The sequence below is a fragment of the Triticum dicoccoides genome, chromosome 4B (genome assembly GCF_002162155.2).
Source record: "Triticum dicoccoides isolate Atlit2015 ecotype Zavitan chromosome 4B, WEW_v2.0, whole genome shotgun sequence".
Classification (NCBI taxonomy): Eukaryota; Viridiplantae; Streptophyta; class Magnoliopsida; order Poales; family Poaceae; genus Triticum; species Triticum dicoccoides.
Window position 1 is genome coordinate 512,018,057 of NC_041387.1, and position 10,293 is coordinate 512,028,349.

Consider the following 10,293-nt stretch of genomic DNA (forward strand, 5'->3'; position numbering starts at 1 on the left):
CAGCGGTCAGGTATCCGACCTCCCTAAGCCTCGCGATGTCCTCCTCTGTGATAGAGGAAGCCACCCACCGGCCTTGAAGGTTGGATTTGGACGTGATTGAAGATCCGGAGGGCTTAAGCTTGGGCTTCAGGTGTTGGAACTCGAGATGCGAAAAGGCGCAAGCGTGGTAGAAAAGAGGGATAGGCCTCGGCCCCTCTATAAAGGGGAAGAATATCGAGCGTCCCCAGCATAACTGCTTGGGGCTTACCTAAAAAACACGGAGTCATACCAACAATCATCATGGGGTTGCGCACACCCGTATTGATGGAAGATCCCGCGATAAAGGGAACACGATCTCTGCTTTGGCAAGGTGTGCCAATAAAACCGCCTCGCAATGCGTATCGAGGTAGGCCAAGAAAAACTGTTTCGTGTTGGGCCAGGCCACAGCGTAAGAGCACGCCGTATAAAAATTGCCAGTAGATTAGATTTATGAAGTGCTATGCTCTCCATGGTGGTGTGCGGAAATTATCTCACAAAGTTGGACACGATCCTCAATCTATGTTGGATTATTCGGAGATGCAACCCGCCTTGCAATGCCGAAGAGAAACTGCGCGCCGGACTCATCGTCAATGAAGCTTGGTTCAGGGGCTACTAAGGGAGTCCTGGATTAGGGGGTATCCGGACAGCCGGACTATACACTTTGTCCGGACTATTGGAGCGTGGAGATACAAGACTCAAGACTTTGTCCCGTGTCTGGATGGGACTCTCCTTTGCGTGGAAGACAAGCTTGGCGATCCAGATGATAGATTTCCTTCTTTGTAACCGACTCTGTGTAAACCCTAGCCTCCTCCGGTGTCTATATAAACCTGAGGGTTTAGTCCTTAGAGACACAATCATAATCATCATAGGCTAGCTTATAGGGTTTAGCCTTTACGATCTCGTGGTAGATCAACTCTTGTAATACTCATATCATCAAGATCAATCAAGCAGGAAGTAGGGTTTTACCTCCATCGAGAGGGCCCGAACCTGGGTAAAACATCGTGTCCCTTGCCTCCTGTTACCATTAGCCTTAGACGCACAGATTGGGACCCCTACCCGAGATCCGCCGGTTTTGACACCGACAGCGCCCAAAGCAAGCAAAGGCAAGGGAGTGGCCAAGGCCGCTGCGGGGAAGGAGATGCCGGAGAGCGAGCTGGTGAAGCTGTGGAAGAAGTTCGCCCTCTTCGTCCCAACGGTTGATGCGCTCCTCCTTAGGGAGAAATTCAAGCACTTGTGGGGGAGGGAGACAACAGGAGTGGCGGTCGGGGATGAGCAACGGTCTTTTCCTACTAATCTATCCCCCTAGGGGCATGCGTAGTAGTACTTTGCTTCGGGGCTAATAAACTATTGCAATAAGTATATGAGTTCTTTATGACTAATGTGAGTCCATGGATTATACGCACTCTTACCTTTCCGCAATTTGCTAGCCTCTATGGTACCGTGCATTGCCCTTTCTCGCCCCTAGACGTGGTGCAAACTTCGCCGGTGCATCCAAACCCCGTGATATGATACGCTCTATCACACATAAGCCTTATTATATCTTCCTCAAAACAGCCACCATACCTACCTATTATGGCCTTTTGATACGTCTCCAACATATCTATAATTTTTTATTGTTCCATGCTATTATATTATCCATCTTGGATGTTTTATATGCATTTATATGCTATTTTATATGATTTTTGGGACTAACCTATTAACCTAGAGCCATGTGCCAGTTTTTGTTTTTTTCCTTGTTTTTGAGTTTTACAGAAAAGGAATACCAAACGGAGTCCAATTGACGTGCCAATTTTTGATGATTTTTATGGACCAAAAGAAGCCCCCAGAGTAAAAGAGTTGGGCCAGAAGAGTCCTGGGCTGCCCACGAGGGTGGGGGCGCGCCCACCCCCCTGGGCGCGCCCCCTATCTCGTGGATGGCTCAGAGACCCCCCTGACGTGAGACCTACGCCAAAAATTCCTATAAATACAGAAACCTCCAGAAAATAACCTAGATCGGGAGTTCCGCTGCCGCAAGCCTCTATAGCCACCAAAAACCAATCGGGACCCTGTTCCGGCTCCCTGCCGAAGGCGGGATCCCTCACCGGTGGCCATCTTCATCATCCTGGCGCTCTCCATGACGAGGAGGGAGTAGTTCACCCTCGGGGCTGAGGGTATGTACCAGTAGCTATGTGTTTGATCTCTCTCTCGTGTTCTTGATTTGGCACGATCTTGATGTATCACGAGCTTTGCTATTATAGTTGGATCTTATGATGTTTCTCCCCCTCTACTCTCTTGTAATGGATTGAGTTTTCCCTTTGAAGTTATCCTATCGGATTGAGTCTTTAAGGATTTGAGAACACTTGATGTATGTCTTGCATGTGCTTATCTATGGTGACAATGGGATATCACGTGATCTACTAGATGTATGTTTTGGTGATCAACTTGCGGGATCAGTGACCTTATGAACTTATGCATAGGGGTTGGCACATGTTTTCGTCTTGGCTCTCCGGTAGAAACTTTGGGGCACTCTTTGAAGTTCTTTGTGTTGGTTGAATAGATGAATCTGAGATTGTGTGATGCATATCGTATAATCATACCCGCGGATACTTGAGGTGACATTGGAGTATCTAGGTGACATTAGGGTTTTGGTTGATTTGTGTCTTAAGGTGTTATTCTAGTACGAACTCTATGGTAGATCAAACGGAAAGAATAGCTTCGTGTTATTTTACTACGGACTCTTGAATAGATCGATCGGAAAGGATAACTTCGAGGTGGTTTCGTACCCTACAATAATCTCTATATTTGTTCTCCGCTATTAGTGGCTTTGGAGTGACTCTTTGTTGCATGTTAAGGGATAGTTATATGATCCAATTATGTTATTATTGTTGAGAGAACTTGCACTAGTGAAAGTATGAACCATAGGCCTTGTTTCCTAGCATTGCAATACTATTTGTGCTCACTTTTATCATTAGTTACCTTGTTGTTTTTATATTTTCAGATTAGAAAAACCTATATCTACCATCCATATTGCACTTGTATCACCATCTCTTTGCCGAACTAGTGCACCTATACAATTTACCATTGTATTGGGTGTGTTGGGGACACAAGAGACTCTTTGTTATTTGGTTGTAGGGTTGTTTGAGAGATACCATCTTCATCCTATGCCTCCCACGGATTGATAAACCTTAGGTCATCCACTTGAGGGAAATTTGCTACTGTCCTACAAACCTCTGCACTTGGAGGCCCAACTACGTCTACAAGGAGAAGGTTGCATAGTAGACATCAATCTCTTTTCTGGCGCCGTTGCCGGGGAGGTTAGTGCTTGAAGGTATATCTTTAGATCCTGCAATCGAATCTTTTAGTTTCTTGTTTTATCACTAGTTTAGTCTATAAAAGAAAATTACAAAAAAAATGGAATTGAGGGTGCCTCACATGCTTCCTCTTTTTAATGTCTTCCGTGAAAATAAGGATTCTGAAAATTGTGCTCAAGTACTAAAAGAAGAATTGCATAGAATGCTTGGCATAAAATATGTGAATGATGAGCATGATTGAAATGTTGTTAGTATGAATTCTTTGAATGCCCATGATGCTAATGATATGCAAAGCCACAAGCTTGGGGATGCTATGTTTGATGAATATGATATTTTTTGTCCCCCAAGTTTTGATGAGCAAATTTATTATGATGAAAGCATGCCTCCTATTTATGATGATTATTGTGATGACACGTATGCCACAAAGAATAAACATAACCATGAAACTTGTCATCATGATTTTAATTTTCAATTAGATTATGCTTCACATGATAGTTATTTTGTTGAGTTTGCTCCCACTATTATTCATGAAAAGAAGTTTGCTTATGTGGAGAGTAGTAAAATTTATATGCTTGTGCATCATGAAAATAATGCTTTATGTGATGGTTATATTGTTGAATTCATTCATGATGCTACTGAAAATTATTATGAGGGAGGAACATATGCTTGTAGGAATTGTAATAATATCAAGTTTCCTCTCTATGTGTTGAAAATCTTGAAGCTATGCTTGTTTTACCTTCCTATGCTAGTTGATTCTTGTTCCCATAAGTTGTTTGCTCACAAAATCCCTATGCATAGGAAGTGGGTTAGGCTTAAATGTGCTAGTCATATGCTTCATGATGCTCCCGTTATGTTTCAATTCTTATCTTTTATGTGAGCATCATTGTCATCATCATGCCTAGCTAGAAAGGCATTAAAGAAAAGTGCTTGTTGGGAGACAACCCAATATTTACCCTTACTGTTTTTGTGTGTCCACATTATTATGCTACTGTATTAATCATGTTTTATAGCTTTTGTTTCAATAAAGTGCCAAGTAAGACCTTTAGGATAGCTTACGGTGATAGTTGTGTTGATCCTCCTGAAACTCAGAAACTTTTGCACCTAGTAAATTAGTTTTGATAATTCACAGAAACATGATTTTGATCTGATTCGTTTTTCTGTGGATTGGTACACACATTTCTCAGGTTTTCCTAAATTTTTAGGATTTTTGGAGTTACATAAGTGTTCGACAGTTACAGATTACTACACAATGTTCTGTTTCTGACAGATTCCGTTTTCTATGTGTTGTTTGGTTATTTTGATGAATCTATGAGTAATATCGGAGGGTATGAACCATATAGAAGTTGGAATACAGTAGAAATTACACCAATATTAATTTATAATGAGTTCATAACAGTAGCTAGGTGGTGATTTATTTTCTTATACTAATGGAGCTTACGAGTTTTCTGTTAAGTTTTGTGTTGTGAAGTTTTCAAGTTTTGGGCAAAGATTCGATGGACTATGGAATAAGGAGTGGCAAGAGCCTAAGCTTGGGGATGCCCAAGGCACCCCAAGGTAATATTCAAGGACAACCAAGATCCTAAGCTTGGGGATGTCCCGGATGGCATCCCCTCTTTCGTCTTCATTCATCGGTAACTTTACTTGGAGCCATATTTTTATTCACCACATGATATGTGTTTTGCTTGGAGCGTCATTTTATTTTATTTTGTTTTGCTTGCTATTTGAATAATATCCCAAGATATGAAATTCTTAAATGTTAGAGAGTCTTCACATAGTTGCATAATTATTCAACTACTCATTAATCTTCACTTATATCATTTGGAGTATTTTGTCGTTTACTCTAGTGCTTAACTTATATCTTTTTAGAGCACGGTGGTGGTTTTATTTTATAGAAACTATTGATCTCTCATGCTTCACTTATATTATTTTGAGAGTCTTTAGAACAACATGCTAATTTTCTTTGGCTATAAAATTAGTCCTAATATGATAGGCATTCAACATGGGTATAATAAAAAATGCATTGAATACTATGAGAAGTTTGATTCCTTATGATTGTTTTGAGATATGAAGATGGTGATATTAGAGTCATGCTAGTGTGAATTTGAGAGATACTTGTGTTAAAGTTTGTGATTCCCGTAGCATGCACGTATGGTGAACCGTTATGTGATGAAGTTGGAGCATGATTTATTTATTGATTGTCTTCCTTATGTGTGGAGGTCGGGATCACGCGATGGTTAACTCCTACTAACCCTTCCCCTAGGAGCATGCGTGTAGTACTTTGTTTTGATAAGTTGTAGATTTTTGCAATACGTATGTGAGTTCTTCATGACTAATGTTGAGTCCATGGATTATACGCACTCTCACCCTTCCACCATTGCTAGCCTCTCGTGCCGCGCAACTTTCGCCAGTATCATACACCCACCATATATCGTCCTCAAAACAGCCACCATATATACCTACCCATTATGGCATTTCCATAGCCATTCCGAGATATATTGCCATGCAACTTTCCACCGTTATGTTTATTATGACACGCTCCACCATTGTCATATTGCTTTGCATGATCATGTAGTTGACATCGTATTTGTGGCAAAGCCACCATTCATAATTCTTTCATACATGTCACTCTTGATTCATTATCCCGGTACACCGCCGGAGGCATCCACATAGAGTCATATTTTGTTCTAAGATTCTTGAGTTGTAAGTAGATAAAAGTGTGGTGATCTTCATTATTAGAGCATTGTCCCATGTGAGGAAAGGATGATGGAAGCAATGATTCCCTCACAAGTTGGGATGAGTCTCCGGACTTTATGAAAAATAAAAGAGGCCAAAGAAGCCCAAATAAAAAAAGAGGCCAAAGAAGCCCACACAAAAAAATGAGAGAAAAAGAGAGAAGGGGCAATGCTACTATCCTTTTACCACACTTGTGCTTCAAAGTAGCACCATGATCTTCATGATAGAGAGTCTCCTATGTTGTCACTTTCATATACTAGTGGGAATTTTTCGTTATAGAACTTGGCTTGTATATTCCAATGATGGGCTTCCTCAAATTGCCCTAGGTCTTCATGAGCAAGCAAGTTGGATGCACACCCACTTAGTTTCTTTTTGAGCTTTCATACACTTATAGCTCTAGTGCATCCATTGCATGGGAATCCCTACTCACTCACATTGATACCTATTGATGGGAATCTCCATAGCCCGTTGATACGCCTAGTTGATGTGAGACTATCTTCTCCTTTTTATCTTCTCCACAACCACCATTCTATTCCACCTATAATGCTATGTCCATGGCTCACGCTCATGTATTGCATGAAGATTGAAAAGTTTGAAACTACTAAAGTATGAAACAATTGCTTGGCTGAAACCGGGGTTGTGCATGATTTAAATATTTCGTGTGATGAAGATAGAGCATAGCCAGATTATATGGTTTTGTAGGGATAACTTTCTTTGGCCATGTTATTTTGAGAGACATGATTGCTTTGTTAGTATGCTTGAAGTATTATTATTTTTATGTCAATATTAAACTTTTGTTTTGAATCTTATGGATCTGAATATTCTTGCCACAATAGAGAAGAGTACATTGATAAATATGTTAGGTAGCATCCCACATAAAAAATTCTGTTTTTTATCATTTACCTACTCGAGGACGAGCAGGAATTAAGCTTGGGGATGCTTGATACGTCTCCAACGTATCTATAATTTTTTATTGTTCCATACTATTATATTATCCATCTTGGATGTTTTATATGCATTTATATGCTATTTTATATGATTTTTGGGACTAACCTATTAACCTAGAGCCCAGTGTCAGTTTCTGTTTTTTCCTTTTTTTGAGTTTTATAGAAAAGGAATACCAAACGGAGTCCAATTGACGTGCCAATTTTTGATGATTTTTTATGGACCAAAAGAAGCCCCTAGAGTAAAAGGGTTGGGCCACAAGAGTCCCGGGCTGCCCACGAGGGTGGGGGGCGTGCCCACCTCCCTAGGCGCGCCCCCCTATCTCGTGGACGCCTCGGAGACCCCCCTGACGTGAGACCTACACCAAAAATTCCTATAAATACAGAAACCTCCAAAAAATAACCTAGATCGGGAGTTCCGCCACAGCAAGCCTCTGTAGCCACCAAAAACCAATCGGGACCCTGTTCCGGCACCCTGCCGGAGGGGTGATCCCTCACCGGTGGCCATCTTCATCATCCCGGCGCTCTCCATGATGAGGAGGGAGTAGTTCACCCTCGGGGCTGAGGGTATGTACCAGTAGCTATGTGTTTGATCTCTCTCTCTCTCATGTTCTTGATTTGGCACGATCTTGATGTATCACGAGCTTTGCTATTATAGTTGGATCTTATGATGTTTCTCCCCCTCTACTCTCTTGTAATGGATTCAGTTTTCCCTTTAAAGTTATCCTATCAGATTGAGTCTTTAAGGATTTGAGAACACTTGATGTATGTCTTGCATGTGCTTATCTGTGGTGACAATGGGATATCACGTGATCTACTAGATGTATGTTTTGGTGATCAACTTGCGGATTCAGTGACCTTGTGAACTTATGCATAGGGGTTGGCACATGTTTTCGTCTTGACTCTCCAGTAGAAACTTTGGGGCACTCTTTGAAGTTCTTTGTGTTGGTTGAATAGATGAATCCGAGATTGTGTGATGCATATCGTATAATCATACCCGCGGATACTTGAGGTGACATTGGAGTATCTAGGTGACATTAGGGTTTTGGTTGATTTGTGTCTTAAGGTGTTATTCTAGTACGAACTCTATGATAGATCAAACGGAAAGAATAGCTTCGTGTTATTTTACTACGGACTCTTGAATAGATCGATCGGAAAGGATAACTTTGAGGTGGTTTCGTACCCTACAATAATCTCTTCGTTTGTTCTCCGCTATTAGTGACTTTGGAGTGACTCTTTGTTGCATGTTGAGGGATAGTTATATGATCCAATTATGTTATTATTATTGAGAGAACTTGCACTAGTGAAAGTATGAACCATAGGCCTTGTTTTCTAGCATTGCAATACCGTTTGTGCTCACTTTTATCATTAGTTACCTTGCTGTTTTTATATTTTCAGATTAGAAAAACCTATATCTACCATCCATATTGCACTTGTATCACCAACTCTTTGCTGAACTAGTGCACCTATACAATTTACCATTGTATTGGGTGTGTTGGGGACACAAGAGACTCTTTGTTATTTGGTTGCAGGGTTGTTTGAGAGAGACCATCTTCATCCTATGCCTCCCACGGATTGCTAAACCTTAGGTCATCCACTTGAGGGAAATTTGCTACTGTCCTACAAACCTCTGCACTTGGAGGCCCAACAACGTCTACAAGGAGAAGGTTGCGTAGTAGACATCACCTTTCCATAGCCATTCTGAGATATATTGCCATGCAACTTCCACCGCTTCCGTTTTGATGACTTGAGCATTCATTGTCATATTGCTTTGCATGATCATATAGCTGACACGGTAGTTGTGGTTCAGCCACCGTGCATCATTTTTTATACATGTTACGCTAGATCATTGCACCTCCTAGTACACTGCGAGAGGCATTCATATAGTCATATTTTTTTATAGGTATCAAGTTGTAATTTTTATTCCTTTTGAGTTATAAGTAAATAGAAGTGTGATGATCATCATTTTTAGAGCAGTGCCCCAGTGAGGAAAGGGTGATGGAGACTATGATTACCCCACAAGTCGGATGAGACTCCAGACAATGAGAGAATAAAAGAGAAAAGGAGAAAAAGGAAAAAAGGAAAAAAGAAAAAAAGGAAGAAAAAAAGAAAAAGAAAAAATAAACAAAGAGAGAAGGGGCATTATTAGTATCCTTTACCACACTTGTGCTTCAAAGTAGCACCATCTTTTTCATATGGAGAGTCTCCTATGTTGTCACTTTCATATGCTAGTGGGAATTTTTCATTATAGGATTAGATGCGCACCCACTTAGTGTTCATATTGAGCTTTCATACACTTATAGCTCTTAGTGCATTCGTTGCATGGCAATCCCTACTCCTCGCATTGATATCAATTGATGGGCATCTCCATAGCCCGTTGGTTATCCGCGTCGATGTGAGACTTTCTTAGCTTTTTGTCTTCTTTATATTTACCCCTATCATCATACTCTATTCCACCCGTAGTGCTATATCCATGGCTTGCGCTCATGTATTGCATGAGGGTTGAAAAACCTGAAGTGCGTTAAAAAGTAAGAACCAATTGCTCGGCTTGTCATCGGGGTTGTGCATGATAAATATTTTGTGTTAAGAAGACAGAGCATGACAAGATTATATGATTTTGTAGGGATAGCTTTCTTTAGTGTTGATATTTTGAAAGACATGATTGTTTATTGGGATGCCTGAGTATGGATGTCTTTATGTCAAATTATAGACTATTGCTTTGAATCACTTATGTCTTAATATTCATGCCATGACTAGATATATGATCAAGTTTATGTTAGGTAGCATTCCACATCAAAAATTATCTTTTTTACCATTTATCTGCTCGAGGACAAGCAGGAATTAAGCTTGGGGATGCTGAAACATCTCCGTCGTATCTATAATTTTTAATTGTTTCATGCCAATATTATACAACTTTCACATACTTTTGGCAACTTTTTATATGATTTATTTGGACTAACTTACTTATCCAGTGCCCAGTGTCAGTTCCTGTTTGTTGCATGTTTTTGTTTTGCAGAAAATCCATATCAAACGAAGTCCAAATGCAATAAAAATCTATGGAGAATTATTTTGTAATATTTGTGAATTTTAGGAGGTGGAATCAACATAAACGGAGGCTCGAGGCCTCCACAACCTATTAGGGCATGCCACTAGGGCCCAGGCCGCCCTGGTGTATCATACCCTCCTCGAACGTCGGTTGGAGCTCTACTTCGGGCGCAAGGAAGCTTATATCCGGAAAAAAATTGTGTAAAAATCTCAGCGCAACCGGAGTTACGGATCTCCGGGAATTTAAGAAACCGTGAAGGGCC